Raw genomic sequence first — 21,687 nt, forward strand, 5'->3', positions numbered from 1 at the left:
GTGCCCGTTTTTAGCAATTTCGTCTATGCCGCGCTGGGAACAGAGCAAAGCGTCCTGAGCTGACTGATTACTTGGTGATATGGTTCCATCGACCCACCTACACGCAGTATGCACTTTAAAGGGCTGGTCTGCCCGTTTTTAGCAGTTTCGTATATGTCGCGCTGGGAACACAGCAAAGCGTCTTGGCTGACTGATTACTTGGTGACGTGGTTCCAGCCACCCAATTATACCGGCAGGGTGCACTTTAAAGGGCTGGTGTGCACGTTTTTAGCAATTTCGTTCACGTCGAGCTGGGAACACAGCCACGTGTCCTGAGTTGACTGATGACTTGGTGATATGGTTCCAACCATAGAAATCTTACGGAGAGAGGCTAGAAGGAAAGCTGGGGAGGGGATCGGAGGAGAGCAAAGCACTTGAACGAGGCTCTTCCCTCTCTCAATGTATGCGCTCGGTGGCAGCCATATTGAATCAGCCGAGGAAACGTCGTGTATTTCCAGCCCGTGAAAGCAGCCACAGTTCCAAAAACTGTTGCAACACTTGCCCGGTTGCTCCTCTGCTTCCGTCGGCTACATATTTTGTCAGTGTCCGCCCCTATCCAGGCTTGTAGTCAAGGCTGGTTGAGGCAGCAGCAGCGGCGGAGACGGCGTCCCCATGTGGCGTCCGTGTCGTGTCTGTTTCTTCGTGTGTGTGTGTGTGTGTTTTCATATATCTTACGGTTTCATGGGTTCTGGCGGTGTGTTACTGTTCCAAAAACATTTTTGGCGTTATGTTTGCTGTATGCTGTCCCAGGCAGAAATCAGGACTGGTTCCCGAATGGTCCCCAAGTGGTTCCATTTGCAGTTGAATGGTCCCAGATGGGTCCCCAAGTGGTATTAATGATCCCACTCTGGCTTTAAGCGGGTTCCATTCTGGTCCCAGATGGGTCCCCAAGTGGCGTTAGTGGTCCCATTCTGGCTTTAACCGGGTTCCATTCTGGACCCAGATAGGTCCCAAAGTGGTGCAGTGTTCCCACTCTGGCTTTAAGCGGGTTCCATTCTGGGCCCAGATGGGTGCCAAAGTGATGTGTGGTTCCCACTCTGGCTTTAAGTGGGTTCCATTCTGGGCCCAGAAGGGTGCCAAAGTGGTGTGTGGTTCCCACTCTGGCTTTAAGCGGGTTCGATTTTGGGCTCAGATGGTTCCAGCGCTTCCAGCTGGAGCCTCACAGGTACCATTTTATTCCCAGAATGGTCACTTGAGACTCCAAGTTGGGCAGCTTCCCAGCTTTCCCCTTTGAGATTTCATCTTGTCCACACTTGCCATATATCCTTCTGGTTTTGTTTGATCTATTACTCTGATCTATTTTAGCACATGCATGATCTCTTTTTATTGCTGTTTATCCATGTGCGTGCGTCTGCGATCAAATATATGCTGTATCCCTGTAACTCCAATTCGAGCACATATTCCCATCTGAAGGTGCATATCATAACATATTGTTGCGGTGGATAAAGAGGAGGCTATTGGGCCGGGCATGGACACGTGCGCTGGTGCAAGGAGAATTGTGTCTGAGGGGTTTGGCCAGAACGGACTTCGAACCCTCCCTGCGAGCTTGTAACAATTGGTGTCAGAAGTGGGATTAGAAGTCAGAAGCGCCCAGCGATTTAATTCCGCAATGCCTCCACGTCGACGTAGGCAGCCTCCTCCTGACGTTGCTCCAGCGGAGTGTTCGTCCGGTGACTCGGGATTCGTCACGCTGGATCAATTACGGACTCTACTTCAGGAGAACACGCGCAGCCTGATAGAGCGAATGCGGACGGAGTTCTCTGACACGGCACGTCAGCCTGAAGAGCCTGCCCGTGATGAGATTCATCTACCGCCGTCGTTTCCGTTGGGCAGTGCGAGTACACGCGTTGGAGAAACTCCTGGAACCCTGGGCCTGGGTCGTCTTCCAACGAGGTCTGCTGTCACCGCAAAGCCGGATAAATTCAATGGTGATATCCCGTGGAGCAGCTATTTGGCGCAGTTCGAGGTAGTGGCAGGTGCTAATGAGTGGTCAGACGACAAGAAGGCATGCCACCTTGTCTCATCTCTGCGAGGATCTGCACTCTCGGTGCTCCAGGCTCTGCCCGACCCCGAGAGGCGGAGCTTCACGCACTTGACGGCGGCCCTCGAGCAACGTTTCGGAGATCGTCACCAGCGAGGCCTCTTCCATGCGCAACTGAGAAGCCGAGTCCAGCTCCCAAAGGAGTCATTGAGTGAGCTCGCTTTCGACATTGACAGGAAAGTTCGAGTCGTTTTCGCCGACTGTGCCCAGGATGTCGTAGACACGGTGGCCGTAGGCTACTTCATCGACGCCATAGCCGATGTGGATGTGCAGCAAGCCGTTCGGTTATCGGGGCCCACTGGTCTGCGGGCCGCCCTAACACGAGCACTAGAAGTGGATACGGCCAAGCGTGCGGCCAGAACAACGCAGGGCCTCTCCCGTCCTGTCCTAGGTGAAGCAAGAGCTCTCGCTCCAGTTTCGGACGATGACTCGCCGACATGCGAGGTAAATGCTGTGCAGCCACTCACGTGCTGGAACTGCGGCGGTCGGGGCCACCTACGACGCTCTTGCCCAAGTCCACCTTTCCGGTCACCTAACACTACGGGAAACTCGGGATTTCGCAGGAGACGTGGCCCGCGGTCGGGAAACGCGTATTAGCTGGGCGCAGGGGGCGTCGTCCAGCTGTAGGGGTCTCTCGTCAAGCGCCCTCAACTTCTGGATTTTACATCGACGGGGGGGGGGGGGTCAACGGCAAGTCATGCCGAATGTTGCTGGACACGGGAGCTTCAATAAGCCTCATTAGCTCGTCGTTTGTTGAGACGTTGCCGAACGCCGACCTCATGCTCTACACAGCCAGTGTGCAAGAACTGCGAACTGTAGCCGGCGACGTTATACCGGTGGAAGGCGTCGCCGCAGTCTCTTTGACTATAGCGGGACAAGAGTTTCGACATGCCCTCTACGCCGCCGATATCGTGGATCAGTGCATACTAGGATTTGACTTTATGAAAGACCACCAATGTATTCTTGACCTCCGAGAAGGTACTCTACACTTGGGGACCCGGCAGCTAGTCCTTTCTTCGTGCACCACTACTGCACCTGACCCCAACCCCTATGTCCTGTGTCGTCGGACTGTCATGGTGCCACCGTATGCCGAAGTGATTGTTCCTGGAACGGCGCCGTCCAAGCAACAATGCAAGGTCTCCATTGTCGAGCAGTGCTTGGAAGGGCCTCCAACCGCTGGCATCATCGTTGCTCGCAGCCTGGTTCGTCACGCGCATCCATTGGTACTAATCCGTATCCTCAACGCCACTCCCTCACCCATTGTGCTTCAGCGAGGACAACGCCTCGCGAGGTGTAGTCAGGTCGTGGAGATACACCCCGCTACCGGAGAAGACAGTGCCGCAGATCCCTCCGCCTGTGGTGATTCATGTCTAGCTAGCTATATCGACGAGCTTGTCAACAGTACGGAGCCGGTGCTTTCACAGAGCCACAAACAGAAGATACGCTCCCTCTTTCTAGAGTTTCACGATGTTTTCTCGTTTGCAGCCGCTGACCTTGGCAAGACCACCGCCGCTTCGCACCGTATCGACACTGGTACCGCACGTCCCATCAAGCAGGTGCCCCGACGACTACCACTGAGTAGCCTCGGGGAAGTCGACCAGCTCATCCAAGACATGAGGAGTCAAGACGTGATCGAGCCCTCTTGTAGTCCCTGGGCATCGCCCATAGTGCTCGTCAAAAAGAAGGACGGTTCCACACGATTTTGTGTGGACTACCGGCGCCTAAATGAAGTTACGAAGAAGGACTCTTATCCATTGCCCCGCATTGACGACACTTTACATACGTTGGCAGGTGCGACGTGCTTCTCCACCCTGGACTTACGCAGCGGTTATTGGCAGGTTGAAGTAGCCCCGGAGGACAAGGAGAAGACGGCGTTCACCACAGGCCGAGGACTGTGGCAATTTAAAGTTATGCCATTCGGCTTATGCAATGCGCCTGCGACGTTCCAACGACTTATGGAAACTGTCTTGTCTGGGCTACCTCCTGAGGTCTGCTTGGTATATATTGACGACATCATCGTACACAGCAGGACATTGACTGAGCACATAGATCGCTTGCGGCGGGTCTTTCACAGACTACGTACGGCTCATCTGAAGCTCAATCCTAAAAAGTGCAAGTTTCTCAAGCCTTCCGTCGTCTACCTGGGACACCGTGTTTCACCAGCTGGAGTGCAAGCTGACGCAGCAAAAGTTGAGTGCATCCAGTCCTGGCCTGTGCCAACAGACAAGCCTGCCCTCAGAACGTTTCTGGGTTTCTGCTCCTATTATCGTCGTTTTGTTCCGCACTTCGCGGAATTAGCTGATCCCCTCTACCAGTTGCTCAACAAGAGACGCACCTTTGATTGGCCACCCGCTTGCAACCAAGCGTTCATTGCTCTGAAATCCTGTCTAACGGAGCCACCAGCACTAGCGTTCCCCCTGCCGGACGCTCCATTTATCTTGGACACTGACGCTAGCCAGACCGGCATAGGGGCCGTCCTGTCGCAGGTGCAGGAAGGCGAGGAGAAGATGGTGGCATGCTTCAGCAGAGCACTTCGAAAACCGGAGAGGAACTACTGTGTGACACGGAAAGAATTGTTGGCCGTAGTCAAATCGGTACAGCATTTCCATCATTACCTTTATGGGCGCCACTTTACACTCAGGACTGATCACGCTGCACTCCAGTGGCTGCTCACCTTCCGCAACCCTGAAGGACAAGTCGCGCGCTGGATTCAGACGCTCCAAGAGTACGACTTTACGCCCCAACACCATCGCGGGCGGGACCATAGCAACGCGGACGCATTGTCGAGGTTGCCTTGTGCCAGCACCGGCGGCCACCACTGCGCTCAGCATGCCCCCCAAACACCTGTCTCAATCTCACAGGCGCATGCCACCTGCGCTGTTCGTATCGACAGCGAAGTCAGCCGCGACAAGATGCGTGGAGCGCAGGAAGCGGATCCAGACATTGGTCCTATCCTTGCCTGGAAGGAGAATGGATCACGTCCTTCGTGGGCGGAAGTCTCACGGGAATCGGAACAACTCAAGAGTTACTGGGCTATTTGGGGATCACTTGAGTTACATGACGATCTCCTGCATCGCGTATGGGAATCCGCAGACGGGCGAACCGCACGGAGGCAGCTCATACTGCCTGCGGTGTTCAGGCCGAATGTTCTACGCATGATGCACAGCAGTGCTGCAGGAGGCCACTTCGGTGTTAACAAGACCCTTGCAAAGATTCGTGCACGGTACTATTGGCTGGAATACCGGAGGGACGTAGAAGAATGGTGCCGGTCTTGCGACCTCTGCGCATCTCGGAAAGGACCGCGCACCCGAACAAGATCAAAGCTCCAAGAATGTGTTTCCGGGGTGCCATTTGAGAGAGTGGCCCTGGACATTTTAGGACCCTTACCAACGACAACACGTGGCAACAGGTACGTCCTTGTTGTCATGGACTACTTCACTAAGTGGCCCGAGGCGTACGCACTCCCGAACCAAGAGGCGGTTACAGTGACGGAAGCGTTAGTGACCGAATGGGTAGCCCGTTTCGGGGCTCCCATGCAACTACACTCGGACCAGGGTCGTAACTTCGAGTCACAGGTCTTCCACGACATGTGCGGGTACCTTGGCATCGCGAAAACTCGCACTACGCCGTTGCATCCACAGTCTGACGGTATGGTTGAAAGGTTCAACCGTACGATACTGCAGCACATTAGCCTATTCGTAGCCGAGAACCAGAAGAACTGGGACGATCTCATTCCACTCTTCCTGTTGTCCTACCGGACAGCATGATGCTTACTGGCCGCGAATTGCGTCTTCCAAGCGACTTAGCCCTTGCGTCGGCTCCAGATACTGAGCATACCGCAACCAGCGCCTCGGCCTACCTTCATACACTGCGCTCACGACTGGAGATTGTCCACAGGTTTGCCAGGCACCACATGCAACAAGCCTTCACCCGTATGAAGACACACTATGACTTGAAAGCGTCTGGCGGTGGATTCTCGGAAGGGCAGTCCGTTTGGTTATATAACCCTACACGGAAACGTGGGCTCTCGCCGAAATTGCAGCGTCCCTGGCACGGACCCTACGTTATAATGAAGCGGCTCAACGACGTGGTGTACCGCATCAAGCTGACGGGACGATCCAGGCCTCTAGTTGTCCACGCAGACCGTTTGGCACCATACCGAGGAGCTTCCGCCGCGCCAGCTGTGCGCGACGCGGGGTGCCACCGTCAACCGCAACCGGGGGAGGAGGGGGAATAGTGTTGCGGTGGATAAAGAGGAGGCTATTGGGCCGGGCATGGACACGTGCGCTGGTGCAAGGAGAATTGTGTCTGACGGGTTTGGCCAAAACGGACTTCGAACCCTCCCTGCGAGCTTGTAACAATATATTAAGTACCAGAGAAAGGTACAAAATACATCTCAACAACAACAAAAATTAAGCTAAATAACTAGAAGAAAGACAACGAAAAAAAAAAGAAAGGGTAACTGCAGAGGCTGATGCAATGTGAAGACGCTACGGCGGCTACAAATTCAAACTTCAAACGGCGAGAGCCGAGAGGGAGAGGAAGGGCGAAAGAGGCGAGAGTGGCAGGTGGCATGGCGGCATGCATGGCAGTTAGAGCTTGAACGCGTCGCAGCAAGTTGGTTTGGTCTTCAGTTGCCGTCGCAAGGATGGTGTATCTCCTGTGCAGTATTTACGTGTGTTTTAGTGGGCTTTGTAAGACAATGCGATGACAATAGTTCCTGTGCAACACATTGTCGATTTCCCGGAAGAGTTTTGACGCCAAGAAGACCTAAACGGCGTAGGGGCAAAACGCACTGTGAAACGCCAATCGCACTGCACGTCGCGAGTGTTTGCAGGTATGAGTGATGACCGTGATGTTTTGATTACTATTAAATAGATGTTTCATTTTAGAAACTTAGGAGGAACTTGAAGAGAAACAGGATAAGAAGATTCCGAACGTACGGTGAAGAGGAAGGGGGTGTCGTGACCTGCATGGAAAACAGGAGTGTCATGTGTCATCTTCTGTAAGAAAATACAAGATGTGAGGTGGCCAACGAACGAAAGCTCCCTGTGGTCCGTGAGTGCATCGCACAGTCAGGCATATGCTTTGTCAAGACACAGTGAGTGATCAGACTTATACTACGTAGTATGAACAAGTAGAGATGTATTGATTATTTCTTTCTGCTCAGTGTATGCTTTTAGCAGAATAAACAGTATTTACTTGAGCAATATGTGCATTTCTACGCATTATTTTCAGTCATGCATTCAGTGGCCCCAGCTGCTATGTGGCCGGATCCCGGACCACTTAGCAGAGGGGGCCACTGGATCAATTCCACTGGTTCCAGTTCAAGTGGGACCATCGTGAAGCTGGTTCCACTTTCAACTGGTCCCAGTCACTAAGTGGGACACACTCAAAGTGGGACCTGTCCAATAAACCACTTTCAAGTGGTCCCATTCCAGAGTGGTCCCATTCTGAAGTGGTTTAACGAACTGGTCCCCCACTTGGCAAGTGGGACCAGAGTGGGACCATTACTAGGGTGGGACCAGAGTGGGACCAGTTCGTTAAACCATTTTGAAATGGTCCCATTCCAGATTTCTGCCTGGGGTGAGAGGGTTAGGGACGGGCCGAGGTAGGAACGTTAGGAATACGGCTTTATTTGGGTAACATATACTGCAACACATGAGATGCACACCCGATCGGCTCGGCGTGCGACATCGAAGAGAGAAAACAAAGGCTCGTCAGAGCGATACAAAAGCATGTGACATAGAGGGCGCCGGTTACCGGCGGTTATCTCACATCCCACCCCCCTTTTGACGATATATTCCTTGTTGACAGTAAAAAAACTACAGAGTCTCTACAGCATAGTCCATCAGATGTCGAGGTGGCCGACGCTGGCGCTGTGGACGTTGGCTTGTGGATTCCTCTGCAGGGAAGCTGTCGGTGGGTTGTCCTGTTGTGGGTGTATCTTCAACTGGCTCAGCAGCTGGTAAGGTGGAGACCTGCGGTGTTGATTCTTCCACTATGGGTGATGCTGTTGGGGATTGAGTATCAGCATCCACCAGATATGGTGCCAGGTATGGGGGCACAAATGGCTTTAGTTGAGATGCGTGAACAGTTCGTTGATCACGTTGGGAGGGCTGACTGGTGCCAGTTATTCGCTGAACTACAAACGTGACTGGCGTCTTTTGCTCGGTGATTCGATATGGGCCCTTAAACCTTGGTGCTAGTTTTTCCGCTCCGTGAAGCACAGGTTCCTGGCGGCGCACCCAGACCACTTGGCCCGGTTCGAAGTTGTGGTTGCGATGCGTGGTATCATACAGCCTTTTCCTGGCTGCTTGCGCATTTTCGCTGTTGTGGGCTGCTTGGGAACGATTTTCAACCATGTTCAGGATGCGCTTTTGCAATGTTGTCTGACTGTACGGGCGGTGTTTTTGTCGCGGAAGCTTTGGGACGTAACCAAAGAGAAGGTGAAAGGGGGAAAACTGAGAACTGGCATTGTAGGATGTATTAATAGCCAACGCGACTTCAAAGAGCTTCTTGGGCCACTGGTCTGGTTGGTCACTACATGCCTTGCGCAGCGCGGCTACAAGAGTTCCGTTGCTACGTTCCAACATACCATTGCTGGCAGCGCGGTATGCTACAGAATAGTGAGCCACCGTGAAGAAAACACCGTGTAGGCTTAGGAACTGTTGGTACTGATGTGACTCAAATCCTGTGGCATGGTCAGAAAGGATGTGGTCGGTGCAGCGAAAGCGGTAGAAGATGGACTGGAGATGACTGACGACTTCTTTGGTTGATGTCGACGTGACAGCTGCAGGCACAATGTACCGTGTTGCGAAATCAATAACATTTAAAATATACTTGTAGGTCTGTGTTGGTGGCATTGTGACATGGTCGAGTGCCAAGATACTAAAAGGAGTGTCGCTCACTGGCATAGAACACATTTTGCCAACTGACTTGGTCGTGGCGCGATTGTTTTGTTGGCAGGTTTGGCACGCTGTTACGTACGTTGACACAGACGATGCTAGCTGGGCCCACCAGTATCGTTCGCGAACTTTGGCCAAGGTACGAGCACTGACCTTATGTCCACTTCCATCGTGCACAAGTTCAAGGACTGCTGGACGGGCTTTCGCAGGGACGACAATAGCATTGTTGCCAGAGAGGGAACGACGATACAGGATGTCGTCAATGACAACGAAGTCTTGTTGAAGACGATCGTCAGTGGCGAGATTGCGCCGAATGTCAGAACACTGGTCATCTGCACGCTGCATGAGCGATAGTGTGGTGGTCGGCGACACGATGGCATAAGATAGGCGAGAACGCATGTCAGGGACTGTATTGTGACGACCAGAGCGATGCTCGACGGTAAACTCGAATTCTGTCAGATCAAGAAGAATTGTGTTGAATCTGAGAGATGGTTTGTTGTTGGTTGTCAGACAAGCTACCGTCCAATTGTCAGTCAGTAGGCGGAATTTGTGACCCATGAGGTAGTGACGAAATTTTATCGTGACCGCCCAATGGACGCCGATAGCCTCCCACACGTTACTGTGTTGTTTCTTTTCCTCCGTTGTCAATGTGCGGCTTGCATACTCAATGACAACCTCTTGTAGAGGAGGAGTTCCTCTACATGAGCCCCGACCGGCGATGATGGTATGCCACGGAGAGGCGATGACGGTGGCCTATCTCCATGGCCGCGCCGGTGGAACTGAGGCCGGTGCTCCAGGCGCGTGGCCATCTTCGTCGTTGTCCACGGCCCGCTACAGTGCTCCCCCCCTCAGACGCGGAGCGGCGATAAGAAAGATCCAAGAATCACGTCTATACCGGAGGGAGAGAGCAAGAGTGACCGTGGATGACGCGCACTGCTGGACATGTCCACGGGCGGCACAGCACACGTTGCAGGCAGAGGTTGATGAGTGGGGCAGGAGCGGCCGAGATGAGGCTTGCCAGAGATGAACGTTGACGACGTCGAAGTCGTGATCTGGCGTTGGAGTCGTGGCCTGGGGTGCCGCAACCGGCACGGGAGCGAGAGCTCGTAGGGTCCCAGGAAGTGACGCCAGGTGAGGCTGCGTAGCCGTGAGGATTGTCGAGACGCCGGCTGATGCGTGCCGTGGCGTCGGCTGCCGCGACTGCCGAAACCGGCAGGCGAGCATGTTGCTCAGGTGTTGCTGCCGGCAGTGGGTGCGAGTTGAGATGCAGAAATGAAGAGGGTGGTGAGTGTGCCGGGGGCCGTGGACAGCGCAGGTCGGTCGGATCGGTAGCGTGGACGGAAGCGGGACGGATGCGGTCGGCGTGTCGGTCGTGATGCGTCGGGTAATGGTGGTGGCTTCCAGGGATAGCTTGCCTTGGTAGTGCTAGTCGATTTTGTCAAAAATTTGGGATGGAGAAGGGCCGAATTGCTCCGAACTTGATGTTCATCGTCCGGGTCACCAAATGTAGAGGAGGTGGTGTCGGACGCAGGTCTTGCATGGTGGCACGCAGGCGATCGGCGTAGGATGCGAAATCGGGTGTCGCGGCAGTAGAGGCCGATGAGAAGAGGTCACCAGGAAGGCGGAGTGTCGTCCCATACACCAGCTCTGCCGGTGCGCATTCGATGTCTTGCCTGACAGTAGCCCGCAGAGAAAGGAGGACGATGGGAAGTGCTTCTACCCAAGGCGTGGGAGAAACAGCCTTGAGCGCCGCCTTGAGGTCACGATGGAGCCGCTCAACCATACCATTGGCTTGCGGGTGGTAGGCGGTAGTTCGGGTCCGATGCGAGCCAAAGAGGCGAGTGAGGTGGGCGAATAAGCGGGACTCAAACTGGCGTCCCTGGTCAGTTGTGATGGTTGCCGGAACTCCGAAGCGGGCCACCCATGAATTGAGGAAGGCAGAGGCCACGGTTGAAGCGGTAATGTCGGGTATGGGAGTGGCCTCCGGCTAACGGGTAAAGCGGTCAACGACCGTCAAGAGATACCGGAAGCCTTGTACGGGAGGGAGAGGTCCGACCAAATCTAGGTGAACGTGGCTGAAGCGAGAGTCCGGCAGCTGGAATCGCGACGATGGAGTGCGGGTGTGACGCAGCATTTTGGACTTCTGGCAGGAGATGCATGACCGTACCCAGCGCTTAATGTCGGAACGCATTCGTGGCCATACGTATCGGGACGACAGCAACTTCTGGGACGCTCGTATGCCAGGATGCGCCATGCCGTGGAGCTGGTCAAAAACGTGACGCCTAGCGGCAACTGGCAGGAAGGGACGTGGCTGGCCGGACGAGACGACGCAGCAAACGGCGCACGGGATGCCGGGAAACGTAATGTCTTGTAGCGTCAAGCTGGTGGGGTTAGAGTCGCGCAGGGACAGGAGCTCGTCATCGCCGGACTGCAGGTCTGCTATGGTTTCGAGTGAGAGGGGCGTAGTTGATGTCGAGAGAGCAGTGATCGCGGCACGGCTCAGAGCGTCCGCTACTGGGTTCTGCTTGCCAGGGACATGACGGACGTCGGTTGAAAACTCAGAGACGAAGGCAAGATGGCGTTGTTCCCTAGTCGAGTAACGTTGACCGGCAGATTGGAAGGCGTAGACTAGTGGCTTGTGGTCTGTGTAGATGACGAATTGCCGGCCCTCCAGAAAGTGGCGGAAGTGCCTCACCTGTGGTGTTTAACCACAACCGCTACGCTAGGGGGGGGGGACCCTGTAGCGGCACCGCTACCGTCATCAGCTCATCGTCACCTGCCCAGATCATCTCGTGCCGCGACCGTTCCGCTGGCCAAACAATAAAGCAGTCCAGACGTAGCCTCTGGCCAGAACGGACCTACCTTGTTGTCTCGTCACTCTCTTGTGTCTTGGGTCTGGGACAGGACTGCTCCAATGGCGACGGCGGATGCGTCAATTGCGACTGTAGTGGGGGCTGATTGTCGGAAGTGTCCAAGTAAAGGTGGAGACGTCAGTGCTGTGCGAAGGGCTTCGAATGACGACTCGCATTCAGGTGTCCACTCGAAATTTTCTGTGCGGACTAGGGCTTGCAGAGGGGCAGCAGTTTTCGAAAAGTCACGAATAAATCGGCGATAAAAATTTGCTGCTTGGAGCCAAGACCATAGTTCCTTCGGCGTAGTTGGTTTAGGAATCTTGAGCAAGGCTTCTACCTTTTGTGGGTCAGGTTGTTTGCCTGAACGAGACAAAACAAATCCAAGGAACTTGATCGATTTCATGCCGAATCGGCATTTGTCCAGAGACACCTTCAACCCACTGGTCTGTAGCAGGCCAAGAACTTCGTCCAAAAGTTCAACAAACTCTGCAAAAGTAGTGGCGAAGAGCAAGATGTCATCAAGGTAAGTTCGGACGCCACACTTAGGTGCCGAAGTTTGAGCTGAGAAAAGATGTCATTCATGGCTTTCTGGAATGTTGCTGGGGCATTTTTGAGCCCAAAGGGCATTCGTGTCCATTGATAGGTGCCGGAGTGAGTCACCAATGATGTTTTTGGCTGGTCACAAGCACGGACACGAATCTGCCAATAGGCAAACCTCAAATCAAGGGCAGCTGTAGAGGAGGTGGAGTTCCTCTACATGAGCCCCAACCGGCGATGATGGTATGCCACGGAGAGGCGGTGACGGTGGCCTATCTCCATGGCCGCGCCGGTGGAACTGAAGCCGGTGCTCCACGCGCGTGGCCATCGTTGTCGTCGTTGTCGTCGTCCGCTACAGGGGTCCCCCGGCCGTCAGATGCGTTGCGGACGCATCGCAAGAGGTGGAGTTAACGGGCGACCGTGGGAGGCGTATAGACGTGGTGACGTGTGGTCGAACAGGGGCACGGCACACGTTGGCGGCGTTTCAGAGGGGATGAAGACGGGAACAGCGATCCGTGTGTAGGTAGTCATCCTTGCGGTGGGTGTGGACGGGAACAGCGATCCGTCGCAGAGAGAGTGAGGCGCTCGGTGTCGTGGTCCTGGGGTGCCGCGACCGGCACGGGAGCCGAAGCTCGATAGTCCCAGGTGGAGTGAGTGAGGTGCCGAGACGGGCTTAAGTGTGCCGAGGCGTCGGCTGCCGCGACTGCCGCAACCGGCGGGTGAGCGCAAGGCTCGAGTGTCGCGGCCGGCAGTGAGAAGCGTGAGAAGACTTGAGCGAAGAGAGAAGCGTAGGTGAGAGAGAGCGAAGAGTGCGGTAGGAGTGAAGGTGGGCCGAGTGTGCCGGAGGTAGTGGTGCTCGATGGCGTGGTCAGAAATTTGGGATGGTGAAGGGCCGAATTGCTCCGGACGTGATGTTCTTTGTCCGGGTCACCAAATGTAGAGGAGGTGGAGTTCCTCTACATGAGCCCCAACCGGCGATGATGGTATGCCACGGAGAGGCGGTGACGGTGGCCTATCTCCATGGCCGCGCCGGTGGAACTGAAGCCGGTGCTCCACGCGCGTGGCCATCGTTGTCGTCGTTGTCGTCGTCCGCTACACAGCGAAGATAGAACAGCCTCCAATGTCATCCATTATGTCATCAGCCCTGGGCAGGGGTTGGACGACAGTCTCTGTCATTCTGTTGAGAGGGATGTAGTTCACACATAAACGTTTCTTATTGTTTCGCGACACGACAACCACAGGAAAGGCCCATGGACTCGAAGACGGCACAACGATGTTCTTTTCGATGAGTTCACTGACTTGCGACTCAATGAACTGTCTGTCATCGAGCGTGTAACGATATGGCTGGTGGCTGTATGGTGTACTCCCAGGGATGAGGTTAATTTCATGCTCTACACCTTCATAGAGTCCCAGGTCTTGGGAGTCAGTAGAGAAGAGGTCCTTATGGCACCGCAGAACCCTTACAACTTGTTGTTTCTCTTCTGGAGAGAGTTGCGGGCCTAATGCAACGTTTTGGAGGAGAGGCTCCACAGAACATGGTAAAGTCTCGTTGCTGAGTGAAGTGGAGTCATTTAATGTTGTGCACGAGACCTGAAGCATACAGTAAGGCTTGATGTCAGTCACTTCAAGGACAGACCAAGGCGGTTGGGCGTCTGAGGGCAGAAGTTCAGTCTGAAGAGAATCCGCAAGACATGGTGGGCTGACACACTTTGACAATGCGGACCCTAAAAGCAAGACGGCGTTTGACATCCTTGGCATGATCTTTTCTTTACACTGAATCGTAATCCTGCGCTCGGGCACGTGGAACTCGGTTGGCCTGGGAGGCTTTACGTGAAGTTCAGCGTGGGCGGCGGATTAATTTCGATAGAAAATGGATTAAATGTCAAGGTATAAGGATTAAAATGTACAAGAGGATTAATAACGGCGGAAAAAGCTGGAGTTATTTGAAGGAGGAGGAGGTAGCATAAATAAGATAAAAAACACACGCACATTTGCTGCGTCTTACTCGAGCATATCCACAGCTTTCGATGCACTAGTAGCATCTGAATTACAAACGTCAAGCATGCCTTTCAAATTAGCCGTCCACAACCAGAAAACTTTCCGAGCGAGCTTCCGAACTTCGACAGAACAGAAGAAAAAGATGACACAGGACACCAATGACTCCTCTCTCTCTCCGTGCCTCTGTGTCTCTCCCACTGATCTCTATGTATAAAGGCTGGATCGCGCATGGGAGAGGGGCTCGTGGGGGAGAGGCGTGCCTTCGGGCCGCCATGTCAGTGGGCCCTAAAGTGCTGTGTGTCTCCATAGAAAACAATGGGAGGCAAAAGAGATTGTGAGTATTTATTGCGCTGCAAGCATGGGTCGTTGTTTGTCATCACACAATTTTGTAAGGTGCCAGTATACTGATGTATCCTAACAGTGTTTCACAGGTGTCCTGCCGTTCGATTCTTAATTACCCAGACAACACAGATGCGTACCAGGGACGTCCCAGGTATGCCTCCATGCGGATGTTGCAGACATCCCAGAGATGACCGCAGTTGGTTCCATACACATCACTGGGAGATCTGAATGAAACTCCAAAGTACGTAACAGTGACGGTCCCATAGACGTCCCTCGAGATCTCTAAAGGATTTCTGAGGGACTTCACCGGTACCTCAAGCCCACGCTGGTAGGAGGCTTCACAGCATAGCATATTTGCTCTGCAGAGGTGCTAGCCTCATCTGCTGATTGTTCTGTACGGTCGGCGGTCATCGGTATCCGGTGCGCGTATTTGCGACCTCCATACTGTTAGTGTGCACACTATAAGAAAACCACATTCGCTTTTATACAGGGAAAAACTGTCAGTTTATTGGTTTCAAATATATTTGAGCTTCAAAGGAGCAAAATATCACACTGCACAGTTACCATAGCAATCCAAAATCCTACAAATCACATTTACTTGGAACATTGCACAGACAAAAATGACATGTGCAACACCGTAAGCATGACATCACATCTGCGTAAAGAGAACAGTTTGGCTTGCCACAGCGAGTGATTCGTTAACCAGTCAGCCTCATTACGGCACAGTGAATCGCTAGACAGAGACGGGACACCGGTTATATTAAAAGGCAAGTCGAATTGAATTCAGAAGTTGAAGCCAAAAAGGTAAGGTGTGGCACTGGTATGCCCAAATAAGAGCACTTGTAGCAAACTATGCATATATCGACATACAGATACAAGCAAATTAATATAATGCCGTTTCTGAGATTGCCACAAAGATCCATAGAGAATTTTTGTACGCACAAGTCCTGTCAGCTTCCACAAAAGATAGGAACGATAGCTTGCACATCCACAGCACATTTTCGCTTGAAATGTTAAGTTTTATCTATAACTTTTGTCACAAATTACAAGCAATTTAATAATTTTCTCATGCTGAGAAATTGAATTTTAAAAATTACAGTTCAAAATTTGCCGTGTCAGATTTTTACACCATGAATCCAGAGCTGATGTCTGATATAGCGTGTCCCTATAAAAATACACAGCTTACAACAAAGGCAATTTTAATAGATTTTTCTAACGCGCAAGGCAACATATGCTTGTCTCATGAGCGATCAGTGCAGTTTTCAACTAAGTAACCGAAACAAAGCTCTGTATCTGAGTACACACAGTTTAAATGTCCTCTTTGTTGCTTCCATCTGCTGCTCCTGATTTGTGACGTTCCTGAGTTCGCGATGCGTGGTACAGTCACGACATAGTTGTCTATTTCATTTCCCTCCCAAGAAGGTAGCGACGCTTGAGGCACCCGGATCTTCGTGAGGTAACCTGACAACAAACAAAACCGAGACGTCATTAAATATTTAGATCATATACTTGATAGAGTTTTCTTTCGTTCCAGGGCGGTATACAAAATGTTTTGTTATTGAGAATACAATTAAAAAAAAGAAAAAAAGGGCTACTTAGATGCCACTTGGGGCGAAAACCTGTATGTACAGCTTGGGACAAAAGTTCACGGAACAACAGGGTGTCGCATTTCTCCAATGGAGCGACAACCTAGCAGCAAAAAGGAGTGGACATACATACTGAGGGATGGATAGAATAGCTCGCCACCTGTTCCCTATTCGGCCGCTTCGTGATAGCTAGCAGGGAAGCGCTCCGATGAAGAAATACGCAGGTGCCGTGTTCTGTAAACTTTTGTCCCAAGCTGTACTTATACTGTCCACATAGTAGGCATATACACACAGAAAATAAATAGATTCCATTATTTAGCTTATACTGATTGCTCTGAAACAGTACAGAAGGTAAACGTGCCCAGTTCGCAAGCCTCACGTGGTAATACAGGTCAGTGGCATGCCAAATGGAGCCCCTGCAAGCAGGGACACACTTGGAATACTATCACAAATTTAATTACCTTGGCATTGTTGATCTGCTCATGAAAAAAATTCCCATACGGGTCGTACAGTAGTTGTTCATTGGGATGCTACAGGACAGGCCGCTGTGAAAGAACTGTTGTGGTTACCTATATAGATAGGAAAAATGTTAAGAATTGCATCACTGGGTGCTCTGCTTGGGATAGAAATGAAAAAGTGGGGCACCTTGCAAATGACGCTGACTTGTTCCTCTGAACTGAGAAGATGGAAGTAAGTAATCTTCTGCTGAGAACAATCTTAACGTGCATAGGACAGAGTACAGTCAGTTACCCCTGGCACAGCATCCTTTTTGTCGTACTGGAAGCTAGCTTACGCTATCCATGTGTACAAGCTGATTCCCACGCAATGAATGCACTGGCCCTGGTTTACCTGAAATTAGAGAAAGAGTACTACAGCCAGTGGCGTATCTAGGGTGTGGCAGGTGTGGACAGGTGCCATGGGCGCCAGGTGAACAGGGGCGCCATTATGTTGTCGGAATGTGCCAGGTCGGGCACTCAACCTGGCACATTCATAAATGATCTAAAGCACCCGCCATTAGACAGGTTGTAGTGCGAAACTTAGTGCGGACCACACGAAAACGCATCCCCAAGGACATCATGCTAACCATGTTGCCATGGGCGCAGGTAGCTCTAGATACGCCACTGACTACAGCTTACCATGTCTGCGTTCAGGCCAAAAGCTTGTGATGGATAGGAGGCTGCTGTAACTTGGCAAATCCTTCATTGACTGATCCCCTGTAATGACATTCAACGTGTTACGGTGCAAGATACATGTTTGTCACAAGCCAGTGTTTTCATACTATTTGTACTTGATAATAAAACTCACTGTCACTCTAACTTACAGTGTTGTTCTGGACTCAGCCATTGGTAGCGAGTTCTCAAACAACTTCTCAACTTAGCAACTTGTCAAACGTCTTCATAACGAACCCTGAAACTGGGGAAAAACACACTAAACGCTCTCTACGTTGTCAAACGTGTTCTCTCTGTACTGCCAGAAAATTATGTCCGTACGCTGCAAAACTTCACTGCATTATGAAAAACAGAATCCGTGACAAACTATCGTTACCTAAAAAAGAGCAAACATACCTATACTGCCGTCCATGTCTCTCACTTGTACATCAAACTGCGGCAATACGCACGGACGCACGCCGCCATCATGCAAGCCATAAATACAAAGAACGGACAACCGTCCTGCTCCCGCCACTTTTAGCGTTCAGTTTCACTCAGCCGCAGTACCGTATGACCGTTTGCTTGTTACCAACTTCAAAACCATGACATGCAATTATCCGCGGCACGTTATTCTCTATTGTCTACGTTAGGAGCTTTGTGTTACTCAAACAATGCTGTGAGCAACATTACAAAGCTAGTGACAAATTAAAATGATTAGCGCCATCTGGTTGCTAACGGACGCCATAATTGGGCCTCGCAGTTTGCGAGAGAGTAGAAGAAGGAAAGTGGGAGAGCGGGAGGGAAGTCCCCATTACGACCGCCGAAGTGCTCATGATGGACTTCATGGTGGTTGCCCTCCGCGGCTGTTCCTGGGACGTCTAAGGGATTGCCCACGCGGGACGTGGGATGTGGGGATCTTTTTCGGACGTCCCAGTGAGGTTTCGTGTTGTCTGGGTACGTTATGTTTTGCATTCCGAAACTAGACCGTCGCTGCAGTGCAGCGCTGGGGATTGTACTATAGCACGTTTCCCAGCCAATATTTCAGTAAGAAACGACTTGAGGTTAACAACAACCATGTATATAATATCCCGTACTGCGTTCTGGACAAAAATTGTTCCAATAAAGAACGGTCCGGGAAAAGATATACTCGCATGGCAGAAAGAGATCGTTCTGTAGAATCACAGCCGTTGTTTTAGCCGTGTTTGCGTTTAGTATGATTTATATGAAGCATCGCCTTAGAAAGAGTCTTTTAGTAAACGACAGCGGTGCTTTGCCTCGCAAATATGGACACACCGAAGCAGCCCAAATAATTACTTCACGCAATTAGATCACACTCGTTAGGACAGTTAATCAGGTTGATGTAAGCTTAATCAATTAAGTTACTTAGAAGGTGGTAACACCTCCTTGAGATAGAAGACTTATCTCTTTTTGAAGTACAGCCCTTCTATGTTTGTTTGCTTCTTCCTTTATTTGTTCTGATTTTTTGCAGGTGCGGTTGTGCCAAACTGAATGTCCTTCTCCAGCACTCACATGCTTTTGTTGAATACAACTGCAGCGTGAGAAAAGCTGCTTGGGGACGGGGTCCTGCTATCCAGTGCTGACTTTGTCATGCTTGTTATGTGGAGCATGTTCAAAAAAATGCAGCTCCACGTACGGTCTTCAAATTATAACAGGACTATTTGGAGCTTGAAACAGTTGTGATTTTGTCATTTTGGCCCTCGTGTACCCAGTCTGTGAAACGCAAACAAAAAGGTCTAGCACTATATGCTTTTGTAATGAAGATCACTGATGATGAGTAAAGAGAATATACGAGTTCAAGTTTATTCAATATTTTATATCATTCATTATATTATTCAACATTTTATGTCAAGTTTATACAACATCAAGTTTATTCAAGTTCAAGATTTATTTCTTGCACTTATGCATTTCAGGATACAATGAACGTGCAGGGAGGTCGCAAAAGACTACATTTATTGTTTTGTGACCTTGCTACAATGGCAATATATATTTTAGGAATGACAATGGTCAGGTACGCTCTCTAAATTTTCAGCACTCAATTTTAGGTTGGAATGAGCAATGAATAGCAACTTCCCTCCTGATATTTTCTCATATATGCTAAATTTTAAATTTAATGTGATCGAACATGTGATAATATAATAATAATATATAAGAATATAATATGTGATAAATGAATGTGATCAACATTAGATGTAAACAACATGAGTAGCCAGAGAAGTGCATCCTCAATAAATAATTTTCTTCTTATAGCGTATATGTGCATGCCTATTAACTGAAACAATTATCACAGTTCCCTGGCAAGTTTTAATTTCTGAGAGTGTACTGTAGAGGCTGCTTAGATCTACAACAGTTCATACAAGGTATTATATACTGTGAATGCCTTTAAAAATCCCATGTGACACATATGCCTTTACTTTCTGGAGGTGCTGTGGTAGTCAAAGTTTGTGGGCATTACGCAGGTTCTGCACCCATTTCTTGAGTATGTCGAGGCAGCTGTGAAGTAACCTGCATTGATGATGATTATTCCAATTTTTATGGTGCATCGACAACAAAGGAAATAATACATCAGAACATTGGTTTGGGTGCAACCAGTTAAAAATGAATATGTTGTTTAATAAATGCATTGGACAAATGTTAAAACATCAGTTTAAAACATGGTTTACAATCCCTGTATTTTCTAAAAATTAAAAAGATTAAAAACTATTCTAAAAAGAATATGGGGAACTCTTCTAAAAAGAATTATCATCTCAAATTATTATATTGCTGGGTGAAGGAGCCTAAAGTGTAAGGTGTGTTTCTGATGTGAACATGTAAGAAAATATGCAAAACTGCTTATTGTTGTTCCTTCCTGTAAAGTAGAAACCAGTGGATGAGGAACGTGATACTTACCTGTACACCCAGCCGTATCACACTGCACAGATTATTCACTGGGTAGCCCTCGTGACGAAACCTGTATTGAGAAACCACTTTTGCCTTAAAAACTGCTACAAATAGCACGACACGCTACAAATTATTACTATCGTAACAAGCTGACGATACAGCTCAGACACAAAGGCGTTATTCAAGTCGCGCCACACCACCGTTACGTAGGATTCTTTGTCACAAATCAAACCAAGGCACAAAACAATACCAATACATGAAAAAAGGTGACAATCGTGGTCTCATTATGACGTAATACCGAACTTGTGCGCGAAGGTAATTCAAAGAAATGAATGTGGCACTTGCTTCCGCAGAGAACACCGTGTACCATGCTAGCAATGCATGCAAAAAAGCGCTCGAGTGCTCGCACATATATTGATGACAACACTACCTGTGTAGTGTAACATGTTCTTTCAAGCATATTATGCACTCAAACTGTATTTGCCGCCGGGTAAAATGCAAGTGTGCTCGATTGAACGTCGGAAGAGCGATCAAGCAACCTGCATCCAGTGCTCGTTTTGGGCAAAAAAAATCACTTCATAATGGTCAAATAAATGTACAGAATGGACGCCTATTTATTCCTTGATGAAGAGTGACTCACCTGTATAAGTTTAGGCCCTGTAACCTTGCCAGTACGGTTGGTACGACCGTAATTGCAAGAAGTTGCCATGATCGCTGCGGCGACTGTTGTGGGTACAGTAAGATGGCGGCCGGTTTCTTCACGCTCGCGCTCCCTATCCGCGATCCAGCCTTTTACAATCGAGATCAGTGGTCTCTCCTCTCTGTTTTACCCTCTCCCCCTCTCTTTCGATCAGCGCCACGTGACTTCCGCACCACGTGACCATCTCCTTTTGAATTTGCAAGTCGGTACCACTGATCTCTATAGGTCCATTCTTTTTACCTGCACCTCCTGAACTAGTGCAAGGAGTGCAACACTTTCGCATTCTTTTTGCCATGCACTCGCACTGCACCTGCACGTCCCCATCCTTTTTGGAGAAGTGCTGACCTGATTCTGCATTAGTTCTCGATTTCCTTGCACGACGTGTCCTGGTCGTGCAAGGGAAGGGTGCAAAATAGCAGCCGACAAGATGGCGGAGAGCACTTCGCGATAACGTCGTCTGCTAAGTCACGATGATTGCCTGGCCTGTTTCATTAGACACTAGAGGACAGGTAATGAATGACGGGGGTATTTTGTACATGGCATCAACTAAGTAAACATTTATCTAATAACTCTGTTGGAAAAAGGTGATGGCAGATGGCTGTTGTGTAGCAGAAAGTGCGGGGCGCGAGCTAGCAGAC

At 50.4% G+C, this 21,687-nt stretch overlaps 2 long non-coding RNA genes across 2 annotated transcripts; both read right to left on the reverse strand.

Annotated features, from left to right (window-relative positions):
- Nucleotides 1-15,921: 15,921 nt before the first annotated feature.
- On the reverse strand, nt 15,922-17,019 carry LOC135373258 (uncharacterized). The gene is made up of 3 exons (XR_010416385.1): nt 16,949-17,019; nt 16,765-16,872; nt 15,922-16,178 (listed from the first exon to the last, which is right to left on the reverse strand). It is a non-coding gene; the product is annotated as an uncharacterized LOC135373258 (long non-coding RNA).
- Nucleotides 17,020-17,430: 411 nt separating this feature from the next.
- On the reverse strand, nt 17,431-18,116 carry LOC135373275 (uncharacterized). Its single transcript, XR_010416395.1, has 3 exons — nt 17,869-18,116; nt 17,625-17,716; nt 17,431-17,517 (listed from the first exon to the last, which is right to left on the reverse strand). It is a non-coding gene; the product is annotated as an uncharacterized LOC135373275 (long non-coding RNA).
- Nucleotides 18,117-21,687: the final 3,571 nt, after the last annotated feature.

The sequence above is a fragment of the Ornithodoros turicata genome, unplaced genomic scaffold, assembly GCF_037126465.1.
Source record: "Ornithodoros turicata isolate Travis unplaced genomic scaffold, ASM3712646v1 Chromosome23, whole genome shotgun sequence".
Taxonomy (NCBI): Eukaryota; Metazoa; Arthropoda; class Arachnida; order Ixodida; family Argasidae; genus Ornithodoros; species Ornithodoros turicata.